At 40.7% G+C, this 21099-nt stretch overlaps 1 protein-coding gene across 12 annotated transcripts in view; it reads left to right on the top strand.

The window, feature by feature from the left end:
• foxp1b (forkhead box P1b) overlaps positions 1-21099 on the top strand; it is a 181200-nt gene that overhangs the window by 35282 nt on the left and 124819 nt on the right. For 8 of the 12 annotated variants that reach the window (XM_029114146.2, XM_029114153.2, XM_029114152.2 and 5 more), the window contains exon 3: positions 17254-17300. The exons of 3 other annotated variants lie outside the window; for them this stretch is intronic. The gene's annotated coding sequence lies outside the window, so the exon portion shown is untranslated. The remainder of the gene's footprint in view (positions 1-17253; positions 17301-21099) is intronic. One more of the 12 variants, XM_029114148.2, reaches the window with a different exon arrangement.

The raw sequence follows: 21099 nt of genomic DNA on the forward strand, positions 1-21099 counted from the left end.
TGTATAGGCTTGGACTGGTACTGATGTAACAGTGTGTCACATGTTGTCCGTGCTTCATCAAATACCATCTAATAAAGAAAGACTGTCTTTGTTGTCTTACACTTTGAATAGTTTCTTCAGACCAGTTACAGGCTGTGATGCTGCGAGAACAAGGAATGCAGTACCTTCATTATTCATGACATGTAGATGCTATAATGCTGTATGTGTTCAGTAGTGACCAACTGTATAGTATTTGTAGCAACAACTGACCCTTCAACTCTGCTCCTCACTTCACTTGTCTTTGGGTACAGTACTTAAATGTAAAAAAATGTTTGCTGTTATTACTAACACACTTATTACTTGGGGGCTTTTTGCAATACAATTTAGTTTCCACAAGTGATTGAAGAACAATTTCGATTGGGTTGTGATTTTGTTACTTTAATGGAAAGTTGTGCCATGTGACAATTGCTGCCCATGGACACGGTTTTTAGTGTTTATTCTAATATCACAGAATCAAACTTGGCTTTAAAAAGTATCTGGAAGAAGAATGTGGCTTTGTTACAGGAATGCACAACATACAGGCAATTCTGACTGGATCCTCCTTTACACAGGATTTGTTTTACTGGGGAGGTCAGTAATGTACTGTAATTATATGCACAAGTGCAAATCACCACATCAGAATTGTTATACCTGTCCGAATATGCCATGTCTGTAATTTGTGTTTAACTGGAATGTTATAAGGTCCTTTATTTATACTGCTCCCTTCCAAATTGACATATTTGTGTTTTAAGACAAATGTCAAGAGTTTGACAGATGCAGCTGTTTGAACACGACAACAATAATTGAAATGAATTCATTTTGTGCCAATGAATTCAACGTTGGCAAAATACGTTTGTAAAAACAAGCTGTGTCGGGTAATTCCAACTGCTCTAAATGACCCGTTAACTTTCCCATCCATAGCCTAAATGTGCATCTCAAATGCAGGTGACACTGCTTGCATAAACGGGGGCCTTTAGGATGTATGAGATATCTTAAAACTGTCGTTCTAGCTTACATTATATGTTGTATAGGCTACCTAATGTTGCTTATGACAACACGTTTGAATAGTGGATTCTCATGAGGGGTTGGTTTAGTTGCTGCGATCGCACATCTCTTGATTCTTGCCCCGTATTGTCTCGGCTTAGCTGATAGTTGATGCCCATGTAAACTAAACAAATGTCATGTCAATAATTATGTCAAATTAGAAATATCTTTACTCTGTTCTTGCATATATTTTCTTCATTACTGGCCCCGCTGCTGCAACCCACAGCCAATAAGCGACCTACTCTACCTGCTGTTCTACATGTGACATCATACAGTGAGTTCTAATTGTGGATATCTCCATCTCCAGATCAGTGAAAAATGACTGTGAACCTGCCATTACCAGGCAGAGGGGATTATCCCAAACAACTAGCTACATATCTCTGGGCTTTTGGTCTGCTCCAGCTGTGCTCAAAGAATGTCCTTGTTAAATAACCTGAGAGACTGGGTAACGTCTAGTCAGAATGTCTGTGTTGTGGTGACTAAGAGTCTTCGGAAGAAGTGACAGAGTTATGCTCCTTGTAGATGACCTCTGGCCAATGTCAATTCGTACCAAACTAGCACCAACACGTCTTTTATGTCACACAATATTTCACTCTTCTTAGTGAATGTAAATAATGAAGTGTATACAAATGAAGTGCATTTGTACTCAAATGCTGTTCTTGAGTCTAGTGGATTCTTTCCCCCCTGCCAGAGCTACAATACAGTGCAATACATAATTATTTGGAATGCACAAGTTTTGTTGTTTTGGCTCTGTGCTCCTGCACATTGGATTTGAAATGAAATTATGTCTGCGAGATTATGTCCATAAACTATGAACTGTGCAGGAATTACAGACCTTTTTATAGGGTTTTTGTTGAAGTCTTGTGCGAAGTGTAGTGTCTGACACATCCACGCCTACCTACAGCCTGGATAGTGTTCCTGATTTGTCCGGCAGTTCTTTGTTTTTTTCACTTCATTACCGTGAGGATTCTTCAGTCATCCACTATTGTGGTCTTGCTTTGTCCTCGTAATGTACCAAACAGTTGATTTTGACACACCCATTGTTTTGGCTCTGATCAATTTATTTTGATGCAAAATCTTGGCCATCTTGACGAGCATTGGTACTTTGATTCTTTGTGTTGTCAGTCACCAACAAATTACTCCAAAATTAATAGTTTAGAATCAAGACTAGACGTTGGCATCTCTCTTTTGCATGCACTAATAAGATGCAAACAAACGCACCTGCTTAAGAGACCGCTATAAAAGCCATTGTCTAAGTACTTGTGGTATCCTAAATTGGGAATTATTTTCAAAACGAGCTGTTATTTCTGAATGGTTAATTAAATGGTTCCATTAGGAAGGAAATACCCTCGCATTTAGCTGTCAGTCTGTTCTTTACCTGCATCATCATTCTACCATCTTAAAGTGCTGGAGTACAGCGCCAAAACAAAAAAATATTGTGTCACTGTCCAACTACATGGACTGTTCTGTATGCCGATGTGGCAATGTATTATGGTGCTCTACGAAATAAAATCGGTCAGAACTTGTGAGTGGGTGTGGTGTTGTCTTTGGTGAAGGACCAGGTGTTTTCTTGCCCAAAGGGTGTGGCTTTCAGCTTTTACAAGTTATCCCACACCTAGAGGCATTGAGCTAAGATGACCTCTCAAATACATTTACCTCAGGGCCGAGATTACCAGGCCAGTGATGTAACGCTAGGGGCGGTAGTCTCAAATACATTTTTACTCCGTGATGTGTACAGTGAGTAATTGATTACGATGATGCTATTGGAACCTGCATGAATAAGCATGTGAAAAACAAGTTTTGTTTTTTTGCTGGGGCTCTTGTCTTTACCATAGATGCCTGTTGGTTCTCAGTCCTAATTTATGTTTTGGACGATGGGCCCAATTGGAGCAGTCATAAAGCATATTCTCAGAGCAGTATTAATAGGCAAATGCTGTAGTTTTTCCCTTCTCAGAGTAATGACGGGAGCATAGATTGGTAAAAGGCAGATAATATATGTGTGAGATTGATCAGTGAGTAGCGACCCCATTATCTCCAGAGATGTTAATTATACTGTGCTCAGCTTGCATGTCAAAAGCCAGATAATTGAAGAAGGTAAAAGACGTGCCACACTTTATTTATGCTTTCACTTTGAGGCAGATATCCTCTCCTCTCGCTTGGCTTTCTTTCTCTCTTGCTTTCTCTTTTTAGCCCCGTTTATTTATTGTTCGGTAATATTATACTGTCAGAGATAATCATTGTGCCACGGTATTATTCACAATCATCACCTCAGTGGGCTGTCTTTGTGCTGCCTGGATCGTCTCAGGTTTCTGGTGATCTGTCTGTCTGTCTGTCGAGCAGCAGCCAGCCCTGTAGAAAGGAGGACAGCAATTCTGCAGTATCGTAATCCCTGTGCTTTCTCCTCTAGAGTAACCCTGTGCTTTCTCCTCTGGAGTAACCACAAACCCTGCAGCTGAGACGGGTCTTCTCTCCTGTTGTCAATACCCTCTTAATCACACTGTTATTCATACACGTTGGGCTTTTCTGGAACAAGATATTGAGGCGTAATGTGTTTTAAAGCTGTAAAGGAAAGTGGGGATTTCCCCAGCTCATGGTGGCCGCCTGCCCGTGTGTTGACCTGTGTGATATAGTTTGTCTGAACGACAAGCCCTTTGAACATTTAATCCCCGGAGATGAACTAGTCATTATTTAAAAGCAACTAGTACTTAGTTAGTTACTACTCCCTATTCTTATTGTTACTTGTAACTGTTTTTTTTTCACATGTAACTACATAATTTTTGCTTTACTTGTTACTATCGTAGTTTTAAGTTTTTGTTTTACCTGTAACTGTTTTGTTTTATTTGTAAATGTTATTTTTGCTAACATTTATTAGTAAAAGTTTGATACTATATTAGTAGATGTTAGATACAAGTACAGTGTTTTCTCTAGTAACTATTTCAAGATTAATAATTGTTGTAATTGTTACTACTGTCTATTACATAAGTACTTGTAACTATGCAATCTTTTCAAGTAAAACTAAAATAGTTACTTGTTGCTATTTAAATAGTGACTAATAAATAAGTACAAGTTTCTTCTAAATGCAGACTAGTCCATCCTATGGATTAAATGTCAAAACATCTTACCCTCACTGACTTCGACGTTATGGTTGAAATTAATAGGTTACCCATATGTGGATGCTTCATTTAGATTTTTGTGCAAAATAAGATGACATTATGAAAAAGGTTGTTGTTGAGTCCATTTCTGCCTGTCTCCCATTACCCAGACAGATTGTTTTCTACCCAAAGTGGTGGTCACAACTGCATTGAGAGTGTCAACTGAAACCTCTTTAAAGACTCATGTTATTTCTGTTGTTTACGTTTTGAGTGTCATTCGTCTCTCTGCACAGCTCTCAGAACATTGTGTCTCCGACTTCGTGTCGCAACGAAATTCAACCCTGCAACTGGTTGACACTTCTTGTCGTAGAAAAATATTTTGTTCAATACCTAGCCTACTTATTGAGGTAACATCACAGCAGTCTTTCCTGTGGTTGGAATTGTGGTGTCTCACAATGCTACAGTCCATGTCTGTGTACACAGGCCCATACGCTGCAAGTTTATTCTTTGACCATTTGTGTGCATCACCACATCCTCTGTGATGACCAGCCCTCCGTAAGCTTATCAGGCTCTCCGTGACACCTCTAGAACAACAGCAACATCTACGTCTGTAATCATACAATAGCCTTATTTAGTCTGTCAGGATGTTGCCTCGAATGTATTTCATAACATTGTCATCTGCAGTGTGTGAATTTCCCTCAGTATTTTTGCAGTATTTAGCATGTGGGTATTCCCCCTCACCGACTGTTGTTTGACTCGGTCTAAGCGGCAGGACAGGAGTGCCATCTATGTATGATGCTGATGTCTGCACGATTCTGTCCCCACCTCCGGCGTTGTCATGGCGACCGGGCGGAGGGGTGGGGAGGATATGAGCGGTGGTCATCGTCCGCCACGCGGGCTGATGGACAGATGCTGCCTGTGAGTGACTCAGTGCATCACCTGGTGGCTGCTGCCAGGAACGATCCCGTCTGAATGAAGCGGGAACCTGCAGGGTGGGATGGTGTGGAGGGCCTTGCTGATCATAAGGGGCTCTACCACACAGAGCTTGTGTGAACCTCAACCCCTTATTTGCATGTTCTCACTTTCTCTTCTCTTCCCCCCCCCCCCCCTCCCCCTATTGTTGACAAAGGTTAGGGGAGACATGTTAACATTACCGGACCGAGTTCAGGAGAGGGAGGTTAAAGAAGTACCTTGACTATGTATCATTAACCCTTTTTTTTTTTTTTTTTACACAGCTGAGCGTTTCATTAATTTGTTATAACATGTCAACCGCCTTGTTACTGGTTAATGACATGCTTCCATAACATATCTATAGCGCGTTCAAGTAATGCAATGCGAGAGGGCATATTGGGTATCTTTAAGTAAATGCCTTGTGCTTGTAGATTAAATATTGCTTGTAGTTTTCCTTTCAATTCTTACATCTTTATTGAATTGGTATTAGATTAGGCTGTTGACTGGCCAGCTCATCTCCCTAAATTGCTGATCAGCCTTGAGCACTTATCAAACTGTCTGTTTGAAAAGAAGATCAGATAGACAAAACACAGAATGTTAAAGGGAATATTCACATTCCTAGACCAATCTCCGGATGTAATGTTAGCATAGAAAACTATTGCTGTCATTTAACTTTATTTGGATTATTCTTGTATATATCAGTTTCAGATATTTTATAAAAGGATCTAAACCAATAATTGCAAATGTATTCAAGCTAGGTTCTTACTTTTGTTCTGTGAAGAAAACAAAAAAAAAAGTTAGTTATTTAAATATTAAATAATAATGACTATTCATAAAGATTATAAACATTCCTTTTTAAAAGACTCACCATGCTGTCCCAAGATATATTCAAATGTAACTATTTTGTTGCTTAGAATATGTAAAAGTATTTCTGAATATATTTGCCAATTCACTGAGCTGTCATTTTCTTCAAAAAAACATCAAGATAGTCATTTTGTTTCTAAAATTATGTAATGAAAGGATGATATGCTGAGATTCCCAGGATGATCAGCTGGGGGTCTATCTGAACCTCTATGACCTCAGGGAAAATCCCCAACATGTCATTGGGCGTAGGACAAAATGTGTTAAGTAGTGTACATATGGAAGTTTGATACTTTTCACACACAGTAGAGGTGTGAAGGGATATGCTATGGAGCTTTGGAATAGTGTAGTCTAATTTAATATGTAAGTTCCTAAATTGTATGCAACAGTGTGTAGAGTTGATTGTGCGGTTATCAGTGATTTCAAAGCTGTCTTCCAGATCTGATTTCAGAGTTCAGATCTTACTAACATAAAAAAAATATATATATCTTTCAGATATTTTATGCTTTTTTGGACAGGAAAGTGATTATCTATCGGGAGAGAGCCTTTTACCAGTGTACTTTTGAACTTGACAGACCCCTCAATAGGAATTTACAGTGGATATAAAAAGTCTACACACCCCTATTTAAATGCCAGGTTCTTGTGATGTAAAAGAATGAGACAAAGACTTTTTCCACCTTTTAATGTGACCTATAACATGAACAATTCAATTGAAAAACAAACTGACATTTTTGAGGGGGAAAAATACAACTCACAATAACCTGGTTGGATTAGTGCGCACACCCTTAAAGTAATACTTTTTTGAAGCACCTTTTGATTTTATTACAGCACTCAGTCTTTTTGGCTAGGAGTCTATTAGCATGGCACATCTTGACGTGGCAATATTTGCCCACTCTTGCCCACTGCTCCAAATCTTGTCAGATTGCGAGGACATCTCCTGTGCACAGCCCTCTTCAGATCACCCCACAGATGTTCATTTGGATTCAGGTCTGGGCTCTGGCTGGGCCATTGCAAAACGTTAATCTTCTACTGGTAAAGCCATGCTTTTATGGATTTGGATGTGTGCTTTGGGTCGTTGTCGTGCTGAAAGGTGAACTTCATCTTCAGCTTTCTAATGGATGCCTGAAGGTTATGTGCCAAAATTTGCCTGGTTTTAAAACTGTTCATAATTCCCTCCACCCTGACTAAGGCCCCGGTTCCAGCTGGACAGCCCCAAAGCATGATGCTACCACCACCATGCTTCACTTTGGGTATGGTGTTGTTTGGGTGATGTGCAGTGTTGTTTTTGCGCCAAACGTACCTTTTGGAATTATGGCCAAAAAGTTCAACCTTGGTTTCATTACACCATAACACATTTTCCCACATGCTTTTGAGAGACTTCAGCCAGGCTTGGATGTTTTTCTTTGTAAGAAAATACTTCTGTCTTGCCACCCTACCCCATAGCCAATTCATATGAAGAATATGGGAGATTGTTGTCACATGTAGCACACAGCCAGTACTGTCCAGAAATTCCTGCAGTTCCTTTAATGTTGCTGTAGGCCTATTGGAAGCCTCCTTGACCAGTTTTCTTCTCGTCTTTTCATACATTTTGGAGGGATGTCCAGTTCTTGGTAATGTCTCTGTTGTGCCATATTTTCTCTACTTGGTGATGACTGTGTTCTATGGTATATCTAATGCTTTGGAAATTATTTTGTACCCTTCTCCTGACTGATCTTTCAACAATGAGATCCCTCTGATGTGTTTGCTCTGAGATGCAACTAAGAAAATGTCAGGAAAACCTACTAGAACAGCTGAACTTTATTTGTGATTAATCAGAGTCACTTTAAATGATGGCAGGTGTGTAATGACTTCTATTTAACATGAGTTTGAATGTGATTGGTTAATTCTGCACACAGCCACATCCCCAGTTATAAGAGGGTCTGCACCACACTTGTGCTACAAGGTTATTTTAAGGTTTTTATTTTTCATTTTTCCCCCTCGAAGATTTCAGTTTGTTTTTCAATTGAATTGTTCACATTATAGGTCACATTAAAAGTGGAAAAAGTTCTGACATGATTCATCTTTGTCTCATTCTTTTACATCACAAGAAGCTAGCATTTTAACAGGGGTGTGTAGACTTTTTATATCCACTGTACATAGCTTATTGGCTATTTTTATTATTTAAAATGTACAATCATAATATTTTTTTTTGTTTTTGGTGGTTGTGAATCTGTTCGAGCGAGAAGTTTCTCGGAAGTCACATTTCACCAACTTCTCACCTCTCATTGTTATCACTGCAGCTCAAATGAAAAAAAATGTGGTTGTTTAAGTTGTCCTGTTGTTAAAGTAGTAAAGGTTAGGAATGTATAAAAATGTATTTTGTTCATAAAATACAAATAGTTTCTGTAGTTATTTTAAATGTTTTATGACAAATGTGTCACTTTTAATGACTGTTTAGAGACATTACTTATCTATTTGCAAGTTGCTTTAGGCACTTCTCTATCTAGCTTTTGGCTTGCTAACAGAGCCAAGCTAACATTACATTAGTAAATGAGGGAGCAATGTTTGCTAGTTCTACCTTGTATATATTCTATATATACCTTCAGATATATAGATGGGAAATGTCATTTGAATGCGTGAGTCCTTGATTATCCTTGAATGCGTGAAGTCCTGCTAATAATTTCAGTACTGTTTATTTTTGATATATCCTCAGAAATGTTCTTTATTAGGGTTTCATCTGGAAAATATGAATAACATTTTCATTTTTCCTTGAATGGTCTGTGTGGTCTGTTTTTTTCATAAGTGAGTCATGTTCATGAATGTTTTATACATGGGAAATGTGACAGACCGCATGGAATTCATACATAGACCTGTATAGCAGGTGTTATAGATGAGCGGCAAGCTGCACAATGACTTCCCATGAAGTGCTTGGATATAAACGCTTTATGAGTAGGAAATAGAATTGACTTAACGTTGACTTCATATAATTCATACCCTGACTGTTCATGTGTTCTTTATAGACTAGTGTAACTGTTAATGGGTTACAACAGAGTTGGAATATTATTCTCAACTACTTGATCTGATATGTAAAATGTACCCAGAGGATTCCACCCTATGGAGATCTTCATGCACCACTGACCTCAGGGTAAGTGGTGAGTGACATCCATATGTTGGTCAGTGGTGTCGTGGGGGCTGGTACAGGCAGCTGATATATCAGCAACATTTTCTAAAAATATTTTGGCCTATTTTGAGCCTTATTGATGGTGTCACACTTCCATTGTCGTCATATACTACATACTGTTAGTAAGGACTCCTACAAATGGGCAATTGCATATACATGAATGCACTAGATATTCTATGGATATGTTCATTTAACCTATAATAATTCTTGAAGACAAAAAAAAGAGAGAGAGAGAAAGACAGACTATAGATTACAGGCTATAAAGCCAGACAGTGATGATATCTGTTTTGCATAGATGGTGATGTGAATATTGAAGGGTTAATTGAGAGTTAGAGGGGCGTGGAGACCAGAAATACTGCTCCCTTTCCTCTCCCGACAGGAAACCCAGGAACAAGACAGAACAGGGTCGGAGCTTACAGGTCAGCCCCATTGTGAGCTTTACAAGGAGAGGGCCTTCACACACTCAATGTGTCGTTAACTAGTTCCCAGGGCTCAGTGTTACAGATGCGCCATATGAGGAAATTCGACAAATGAACAGAGACATTTGTTACAAAAACAATGTGTAACGACATTTCACGACATTAGCACCAGACCCTGTGAAGTCTGGAACCCAGCAACTCATTTCCTGCCTTAGCAAAATTGGAGAGATCTCATTGAATCGCAATTGAGGCTATAACCTACGGAAGGTATACGAACAGTACTTTCATGTACTTTCATGCGATTATTTGGAAAAAGGGTGTGATGGCGTATAATATATATATTTTTATCCGATTGTGATGGACTGGCCTTCTACCGGTTCGGCATACACCCCCCCACACTTCTGCTTGGACTATGACATGGTCTAATCTGGCTTACCTTCACCCCTGACTATTAGCATGCCTTGGGATTTAAGTCATGTTTTTCTCTGTGGTTGGCAATGCCAGAGAGCAGTATTTCACAGAGGCAGTGCTGGGTTATCGGTGTCGGGGTCTAATTTTTAATGGGCTTTATTGATCTAAACAACATCAGGGCATGCAGTGATGTAATTAAGGTAGAGATAACTTCAGTGAAATTCCACTCCAACAATGTATTAGCATTTTATTGGTCTAAATAACTTAGCCTTTTAGACAGTAATGCAACAGTAAGTCACCACAGCCCTACACGTCTCCCGAATGTTAATAAAGCATTTCCTCTGGACATCCTGTGGAGAAAGTGAAAAATGGCAGGTTAAAAGGCATGCTGGGAAGTTTCTGTGCCATCACCGTAAATTACCATTTTTGAATACATGAACAAGGCGGAGGAGCCAAGGTGTGGTTAGTGGAGCCGTTGGGCCCAACCCATTCTCAGTTTCACATGGGCATGTATGCACTGTCACAAGCACGGTGTCCCTGGTTCCCTGTAGTTCTTCTGGGTTCCCTGTGCTCGGTCTTGGCGTGTCTTGTTAACACCCATGAGTAGGGGTTGTTATGAGCCATAACACTTCTGATCCATCTTCAACTGATTTATTTTCTTGATAATTGGTGTATAAGGTTTGGATATTGTTAGTGTTTTTGTTATTGATTAAACTGTTCATTGCTTTACACTGCCAACTTCTAATGGACAGTTGCAATATTTCTTTCCTTTCAAGGGCACACTATATCCAATATTTATATGAAATAACGATCCCATTTATCAGGAAGCATATTTTCAGGGGATTTTTAATTTGCAGCTATTTAAAGCCTGGGTTTTGGTAATGAATTATTTTGTCATCTTGCCTCTGATGAGATTCATCTTTAATAACTGTAACAATTATTTTATTAAAAAGAGAAGCCATGCATTATGGCTATCTCGCCAAGGTCTCAAGCTGGAAAGAATTCTCATTAAGAACATTATATTACCCCGTAGTGCTTTCATTTGGATGTCCCGCTGAATATTACATTAAGTGTCAACAATGCTTGAGTTATAAGTAAGCAGAGGCCAGCCTTTTTCATATTTACAGAAGCTAGCTTTTTTCATTCACAGACTGACACTTGGAGATGTATTAAAAGAGATTCTAATGCTCTAAATCTGATTAAGCCTTTTTAATGGGAAATCCGCTCTAAAATGATGACTTTTAATATAATGGGTGCAATTGAGTTCTCTACTTCCTGGATTTGATATTAGTTTAAAGTTTTGGCACCAAGTTCGGATTGTTTGGGATCTTGGTTATGATGCGTTTGTTTATTACAACTTGCAACCCCACCCACCTACCCATTTGGGTTTCTCTCCAAATTTGATGTGTTTCTTAGTGTCATAATTGAGCAATCCTGGCTTTTCCCCCAAGAAATGTTGGTTTTGTCAGGTTTATCATGCTTTGTGCCTGTCTGACAAAGCATTGGCTCAGAGCGGGTTTTTGTTAATGACATGGTTCTAATTGTTTGTCAGCATGGTAATTTGTGATTTCCTATCTCCATGTGAAGTTTGGGAGCAAGGAAGGAGGAATGTTGTCAGGAAGACAAAGTGTAAGTGATCTGTCACCAGGCAAATGTCTTGAACAGTTTTTACTCACCCGTCTCATCTTCTGGCTGGGGGGAGCACTAAAGTCATTTGGAGGGGTTTTACACTACCACAGACAATAGACAATGTTAATGAATAAATGTATCAAAGAATTCTTGAGCTTATTAGCTGTTTTATAAACTTGCAAAATTCTCTCTCTCAACCTTCTAATTTCCCCTGCCATTACATACCTTTATATGAATACATTCTCCTCACACTGAACACACAAGATGCCTATGAACTGCTGTAGCAGTTCTCATCTGTAAACACAATAGTTTGTCACCAACAAGTGTTCTTGAGTGAGTGCGGCTATTTGGATGAATGACAGCTTGGTGATCTGAGAGAGATTGTGACAAGAAAAGAGACATTTAATGAGTGTGTGTCATGTACAGTGGGGAGAACAAGTATTTGATACACTACCGATTTTGCAGGTTTTCCCACTTACAAAGCATGTAGAATTCTGTAATTTCTATCATTGGTACTCTTCAACTGTGAGTGACGGAATCTAAAACAAAAATCCAGAAAATCACATTGTATGATTTTTAAGTAATTAATTTGCATTTTATTGCATGACATAAGTATTTGATACATCAGAAAAGCAGAACTTAATATTTGGTACAGAAACCTTTGTTTGCAATTACAGAGATCATACGTTTCCTGTAGTTCTTGACCAGATTTGCACACACTGCAGCAGGGATTTTGGCCCACTCCTCCATACAGACCATCTCCAGATCCTTCAGGCTCCCTCCAAAGATGTTCTATTGGGTTCAGGTCTGGAGACTGGCTAGGCCACTCCAGGACCTTGAGATGCTTCTTACGGAGCCACTCCTTAATTGCCCTGGCTGTGTGTTTCGGGTCGTTGTCATGCTGGAAGACCCAGCCTTGACCCATCTTCAATGCTCTTACTGAGGGAAGGAGGTTGTTGGCCAAGATCTCGCAATACATGGACCCATCCATCCTCCCCTCAATACGGTGCAGTCGTCCTGTCCCCTTTGCAGAAAAGCATCCCCAAAGAATGATGTTTTCACGTTTGGGATGGTGTTCTTGGGGTTGTACTCATCCTTCTTCTTCCTCCAAACACGGCAAGTGGAGTTTAGACCAAAAAGCTCTAATTTTGTCTCATAAGATCACATGACCTTCTCCCATTCCTCCTCTGGATCATCCAGATGGTCATTGGCAAACTTCAGACGGGCCTGGACATGCGCTGGCTTGAGCAGGGGGACCTTGTGTGCGATGCAGGATTTTAATCCATGACGGCTCTCTTCAGGTCATTGACCAGGTCCTACCGTGTAGTTCTGGGCTGATCCCTCACCTTCCTCTTGATCATTGATGCCCCATGAGGTGAGATCTTGCATGGAGCCCCAGACCGAGGGATATTGACCATCATCTTGAACTTCTTCCATTTTCTAATTATTGTGCCAACAGTTGTTGCCTTCTCACCAAGCTGCTTGCCTATTGTCCTATAGCCCATCCCAGCCTTGTGCAGGTCTACAATTTTATGCCTGATGTCCTTACATAGCTCTCTGGTCTTGGCCATTGTGGAGAGGTTGGAGTCTGTTTGAAGGTGTGGACCGGTGTGTTTTATACAGGTAACGAGTTCAAACAGGTGCAGTTAATACAGGTAATGGGTGGAGAACAGGAGGGCTTCTTAAAGAAAAACTAACAGGTCTGTGAGTGCCGGAATTCTTACTGGTTGTTAGGTGATCAAATACTTATGTCATGCAATAAAATGCAAATACAATGTGATTTTCTAGATTTTTGTTTTAGATTCCATCTCACAGTTGAAGTGTACCTATAATAAAAATTACAGACCTCTACATGCTTTGTAAGTAGGAAAACCTGCAAAATCGGCAGTGTATCAAATACTTGTTCTCCCCACTGTATATGAATCACCATGGAGGCTTATAAGATCTGGCCCTCTCAGATTGAAAAGAAGACAGAAGTGAAATTATCAAATGTGACGATCTTTTTATATTTTTTTTACATTTCTTTGGTAAGAATCATCATTTCCTTAATTTACATTTTTCAATGGAGGCTGTTTCACAACCTGAAAACACAATGTTTCAGTTGAAATAACGAGGTAATTTGGGTTTTTTAATGTCCAATGCAAACGTTCTTGACAAAATCATTTATGGGTAGCAGTGAAGTACCTTACTGTTATCTTTTAGTTATAGTGGTGAAAAATATCGCATTTAAACGAAGAACAATTCCTTAAAAAATTCTAGGACTGGGCATTGGTCTGAGTGGGATGGACAAAACTAGCTGTTATTGGTTGAGAAGTTTGAAACTCCCTTTACCGTTAGTTTATTTGTTGTCACCAGGCAGGTAAAATCTTCACACCAAAACAAGCAAGCCTTTCCTAACAGGTCTTTCTGACTGCATTGGTCCATTAATTAATACTTTTTTTGATGTCATTCTTTCTAGTACCCATGAATTGCATAGAATTTGCTCTCTTCTTTCAGTTTTACCTCAATGTTTTTTTGGAATGTTGTGGATTCCGATACATAGGACCTTAGAAAATATGCATTTCAGAGTATTCCGATGTTATTGCGAAATCCAGAAATTCTGACTGAATCTAAAAAGTGGTCTCCTGATGCGGGTCAAACATTTTGTGGACATATAACATCCAGTTTTTTTATCCGGTGACAAAATACATTTTTGGTGCAAACCAATATCTTAAACCTAGGAAAAACAAAACCGAATTGTATCTGAGAAAAAAAAGTCAAGAAAATCCCTATCCTACCCTCCGTGTTTCGTTTGAGTTACAACGAGGCAACGAAGCCAAAACCAGCAGGTTTCCAGAATGCTGATCCCTCCTGAGGATGGTGCCCCTCACGGTCTCGGATGGCCTTCTGTCCGCTTTGCCCCAAACCGATTCATGTATTCATTGGTTATTCTCAGTCTGCTTTCGCACACATGGGTAGTGTAATCAGCTAAATGTAGTTGCTGCTTTCATATTATTACCTGGGTGCTTAACACAGATTTTTTTTTTCCAAGGACAAATGGTGTACAAGAAGGCTGATCTTGTGTGGAGTCCCTGAGCTCGCGGCGAGCAGCAGATCCTTTTCCAGCGGCAGCTGTTCTCTCGGATACATTGGGCGGCACTGAAATTCTCTTAATATAATTCCGTGGGCTCGGGAGAATAGCGCAAAACAAGCGTGCCAGCGAGGAGAGTGTTGAATTTTTCATCAGCGGGCCTCGACTCGCTGAGTTAGTGGGCAGCGCTCTCATTCATGAGCAGATGTTCAGTGCAGTTACACTCTGCAGTTAATGTGAACTTACTGGCCTCTCTGCCATCGGCTGCAAGGACGTTGGCAGCAACCTGGCATTGGAGAATTACTCCTGGTAAAAAGCGTAGGCCAGGGAAGTGTAGCCCTTGCCTTTTTTAGCCACATCCCAGTACAGAAGCTGTGGTGGTAGCCGGAGTGCAGGGTAAGGTTCTGACAAGGCCATCAGTCTTAGGCCCGACATTGATGAAACACACTGCTGTTTGCTTGGGGAATAGCAGGGAAAATTCCTGAAGACAATTTCCACAAGTTTATCATTAATTTCTTATGACACGCTAAACATGAAACTCACACCAGTTGGCTGGGAAATGTGTGATAGGCTAGTACTGGAATGTACAGGTCCCAGTTGTTAGTCAATGGGTAGCAGCACTATAGCGGTTTCGATACCCTTGAAAGAGGAAATGTATGCACGCGGACAGCTGCGGAAGGGTAACTCCGTCTGCCAGGCCCTGGTTGGTTCACACACAGCTGGCGTTGTGGTCATCATCAGTCGTCTGTTGGACCAATCAGTTTTGACGTTGCTTTATACATTTATAACCCTTCCCTTCAATCTCTTCAAATGGCTCCTTACAGAGTTACGTTAGGCAAGGATGGGTATGTGACCGAGTATGTAGTACGTAACATTCATCTTGCCATGGGAGCTGTGTGAAAGTCATTGCGGTGAAGTTGTGGATGTGGGACTCTAATAGGAGAATGACGAGCTCTTGTTTCGGCTGCACGTCTCATTCTCACTTTCTAATTGGTCGTTTTCAGGTTGAGTTTATGAGAGCAAAACTAATTAGTGTTTCTAAATTCAGCAGGAGAAAAAAAAACTTGGTTGGGTTGATTGTTCTGGTTTCCTCTCCTGTGTCAGGAGCTCAACAATAAAATAAGACTAATCATTTTCAAACCGCACGTATTTTTAAACCCGAGTTGAATGCCGTCCCCGCTCTCCTGGCATTTTGTTTGGCAGGATCAGGGAACAGCGGTTGCCCTCTCCCGTGCACTCTCTGTGATCCTTGGGAAGTTTCTGACGGAGCTGATCGGGGGGAAAAAAAACAACAATGCGTGGTGTTTTTAGGTGGGGTTGTTTCTGCTTTGATTGTAAATGTCCTGCTGACAGGAGGGGACTAGTGAGTTTACAGTAGCTATGACATTCCCTGTTACCTTTATTCAGAGAGCTCCATGTGCAGCGAGCCCTCAGGAAGCACAGCATCGAGCGAAGCAGCCCCATGGGCCTCTGGCTGCCGGGAGAGGGAGAGGGAGCCCTGTTTGACTTGGCAGACCGTCCCCTCTCCTCTCGGGGAAGATCTGCAGCCTCGGCAGAAAGGCCGGCGGCGGGTGGCTCTGACGGGACGCACTGTGGTGGTTCCAAGAGCAGGATGGGCTTTTTCCACCTCTCCTCCCTTTCAGGAAACACATTTTGCCTTTTCTTCCCTCTACTTTTTTCTTTTCTTTTTTTTTTTTTTGAGGGAAGGATTGGAGGTGGCAGAGGCGTACGTGTGTGAGGGCTGCATGACAGAACACAGTCGGACTCACGTGGGCAGTGTTAATCTTTGAGACTCTTTTAGTATGCACTGTGTCCTTTGAGCGTACTCTCTCTACTGGGCTTTAATTTTTACTGAATGAAATAAAATAAAAAAAATCATTTATAGGTCATTTTAACAACATGCTGTTTTTATTTTCCGTCCTCATCGGTGGGATTTGTCTTCGGAGGGCAGTAATTAAGTCGTAGGAACTGTGGATCTAGGGTTAGGGAGGAACAGTGTTTAAATGCAATTAGAGCACAGCTAAAATCAATTTGAACTCAATTACATTTTTCCGAATGTGCCATTATTTGCTCAAACAGGGGAATTATCGTTTGAGATGCTAAATATGTATCCAAAGATATTTAAAACATGGGCAGAAAAACAGGCTCTGAGGAACAACCTACTTAATGCTGCTTTAATGAAGGAGAATTGTTTGAAAGTGACCTCAACCTCTCCATCTCTTGCTGTCCCCCTCCCCCATGAATACACACCCCCACACACACGCACGCATGCACGCACGCGCGCTCGCTCGCACATGCGCGCGCATCCAACCATACACACACCCACATGAATACAATTGTGATTGCCCCATATTATGCTAGTAAATACTCTTTCACAACACTAGGGAGGTACCCAAAATGAATGAAACACTGTATTGTTTGTCATTTTTGGACTTAAGGAGTGAAAGGAGCCATGTAGATTTCTTCATTTCAAACTGACAATACTCTCTTCCTCTTTTTTCCCCTTTTCACATTCCTCCTCTGCTCCTACCTTCTTTTTCTCCCCTTCCTACCCCCCCACACCCCCCCGTTACATCCTCCTGCTGTGCCTTCGTCCAGCCAGGACACTCCAGTGGTGACCCCCTGTGGAGACACAGTAGATCAAAGTAAGTCATAGTCCGCTATCACTGACACAACTGTAGAACCGGAGACCGTCCCCTAATAGACATGGCGGATCAACACTGGAACACTTCTGTAAAACACACTTCATCCATAGGCCAGGGCGTCCCTTCATTATTTCCATTCAAACACATGCCTCTCCTGGTGAACCCACAGCTGATACCACACTTCGACTCTACCAGTCAGACGTTTGGACCTGCCTACCCATTCAAGCTTTTGACTGGTGTTGTGTATTTTAGGCAAACATAATACATCTAAGTATCGTCTGATGGAAATGAAGGTGTGAAACCATCCATTTGATTTTGGGTTGCGCCAGGTGCTATTGTGACGGATCACTCGGTATGTAAAAATGTCAGAAGCTAATTTTAATCTATTTTTAAGGCCACAGTCATTACATGTTGACAGTACGTTATGTTGCGTAACTGCTTTAAATGAATGTTTTCAAAACCATGTATTTGAGGACTTAGAAAGTGATTTTTAACTATAGATCGTTAACACAGCTTCCAGATGTGTCCTAGTCTGCTCCCACATATATTTGCAGTTCTGACTCAATCCACGGCTGAGAAAGTGACCAGATACTATAAGCAGGTGCATGTCTGCAAGCCTCATCACACCATTTCCCAAGTCATTGACACTGTGTGTGGTGTATAAACACATTGAAAACAAACAATCACCCAGGGCAGACTCCACACCTCCAAACATTTTCAAAGCCCGGCGTATACTGTAAACACTAAATATGACTGACCTTTCTCCCGACCGTGCCACCTTCACGCTGGAGAGGCTCTGACTTCAATCCAGTGTTTGCGTCAAGACTTCATTGTGACCTTGGTGAGACATGTTGTGGATTACATTTATCTGTTCAGTCTCTGTCGGGTTCATTATGATATTGGTCCAGCTGTATTCTCTGTCCGCGCTTACGGTGTTCCTCCGTCTGCCAACGCATACATTTAACATGGCCACTCCGTCCTGACGCCTTGACATGGAGCTGAAATAGCTGGTCTTCTGAGAGTGTTGATGATGAATGGCGGTGCAGTTTCTGTCCTGCTTTCTGGAATGAAAACAGCTTGTCAAATGTGTAGTAGAATGCACTGGGCAGGTATTGGGGAATGAGGGGCTTGTGTAGCACGGTAACTTGTAGTTCTCATAGATATCAGATGGAGTCTAACGAACGACAGACTAATCTCCTGGATGCAGTTCTTAAAACAATACACCCTTTCATTACATTTTTGACTCACTACAATGTTCAGATTGTTTAGTTATTTGTTTTGGTATGTTGAAGACAGGTTATGATGCAGCATGTTGAAGACATGTTGTGATACTGTATGTTGAAGACCTGTTATGAAACAGTTTGTTGTTATGTAATGCAATGATAGTGTGTGTTGAAGACATGTTGTGATACTGTATTCTGGTATGTTGATGACATGTTTGTTTATGTGGTACTGCATCTTGTTTGATGTGGCTGGTTGTTAGGGTAGTCTTGGGGTTCCATAGAGATGTTCTGGCATTTTCTCTGTTTAATCACTGCTTGTGTGCCAAGCCCAGATACATTCTTGTTATGTCAAGATTTCTGTGCTTGCAAACAGCTTGATATTAAATGGAACAAATGAATGTTGTGTTATCTCATAATGTAAATGAACCTTCTAAATATTTCCCCCACCTTCTGAGGAAGCGAGATATTTACATAACCGGTTTAGCTTTTAATACTTGTGGAAATTGAAACGTTTGTCTAATTTTCCAATTATTATTTTTATTTTAAATACATGCGTTTGTCTAAGCAGTATGCTGAATTTAATTTTGTTATTACCGACTTGAATTACATTAATGAAAGATAACACAAAAATAAAAGACGCTCCTTGATAGTTCTCTCAGCAAAGTCTTTGATGAATATGACCGACAACCCTTTGCATGTAAATTCATTCCTAAACTCACAATTACCAGGCACTTTTAAATATTGATTAAAGAAGACAAGGACACAGACGTAAAGCACTTAGGAATGCATGAAGCCCACAGCTTTTGAAACAGTGCCATTATCAACTACTTCTGAACCTTTAGTGCTGTTCTTCCCACTAACTGCCGCCTGGTGATGGGAAACAGTGTCATTTCGTTTTTGCTGATATTGCATGAGGGGTGTGCTCCATAGATGTATGGTGAAATAATCAATTAGCAATGGTCATCGCTGATGTAAGCTTACAATGTAAGCCCTGCGCTGAATATATTCTGGCACTTTGTTTAAAAGCACTTATAGCACCTTTTTATTATTATGTCTGTCCGAGGAAAAAGTACATTCCCCTATACCCTTGATAAAGATCTGATTAAAAGCAATCGTGCATTTCTATAGAATGGTAGAAAGTAATGGATTATCCATATAAATGTATGGCATTTTTCGGGATCTTAGGCTAAGTGATTACTTTACATACCGCCTCCTCTTAAATGAACATTTTCCATGGACATGAAGAAACACACTTGAATATTATTTCAGCTCTCAGTGACAACCTGTTATTTTCCTTCAAATACTTACTCTACGCTTAATACATCTATTAAAATGGTGTCCTGTGAAGTAGAGAAAGTATTCCTGCTATATGGCAACCATGGATGTGGCGTCTTTATACAGCAATATTGTCCCCAATGAAGACCCTGAGGCATTGCGACGCTATCTGGGCTCAAAACCAGATGACCTAATGCCCCTTACTGACTTAATTGTACAACTCACTGAATGGAAACTGAACAATGTATTGTTGTATCAAGTATATAGACAGGAGAAAGGAAGAGCTATGGGAGCTTGTTTTGCCCCAAACTATGGTAACTTGTTTTTGGGACTATGGGAGGAACACTACATATACTCAACCATCAATATTTTTACAGACCAAATTGTTTGGTGGGGATGCTACTCTGATGATGATATTCTGTTCTTCTCTGGCTGTGAACAGGAACTACTGGACTTCCATGGCTGTGTGAATACTACCAATGCTCATCTAAAACTGTTTAGCCTATGATCAAACCGAAACACAATACTCCATGCAGACAGTTTCCACCCTCCTTAGCTTCGAAACAACATCCTTTTTGGACAGTTTCAGAGACTAAGACGCATCCGTGACTCTGACGATGACATTAACACTCAATCTGCGACATTCAGTGACGTTTTAGGGAAAGAGGTTACAAATGTGAGGTTCTCACACAAGCCTACAACAGAGCCCTGTCACTCTGTAGAAACAAACTGCTTTGTCACAAGCATACACAAAAGGCTCAAAAGCCTTACTTTGACACGGCACAGTAAAGAAGCAGTCCGTAGCAAAGATATTATCTAACGTCGTTGGGACATTATCTGCAGTGTCTGTGCACTATGTGGGTTTTTTTACAGAGCCTCCTGGTGTCCGCTTCAGGCACACCCCCACATTAAAGGATTGACTGTTGAGGAGCAATCTTCCAGCTCCCAAACGAGAGACTTGACTGAAGCCACCCAAGGGCAACTTCTGCTCTGGCAACTACTTTGTCAACATGGTAAAAGGCGTCTGATTTAACGACATTGTTAACAACGGGACTTAACAAATTGCAAGTTCTATAAACTGCAATTCTACACATGTAGTGTATCGACTAGAGCGCACCTGTGTTTGCTTCTATATAGGCCTCACTAAGAGGAGACTGAGGGATAGAGTAGCAGAACACAGGTATGCCATTCATATAGGCCAGTGGTTCCCAACCAGGGGTACTAGGACCCCTGGGGGTACTTGGTCTCTCCACAGGGGGTACTTGAAAACACTCATGACACCATAGACTTACTAGTGAAAT

This window comes from Esox lucius, chromosome 17 (assembly GCF_011004845.1).
Source record: "Esox lucius isolate fEsoLuc1 chromosome 17, fEsoLuc1.pri, whole genome shotgun sequence".
Taxonomy (NCBI): domain Eukaryota; kingdom Metazoa; phylum Chordata; class Actinopteri; order Esociformes; family Esocidae; genus Esox; species Esox lucius.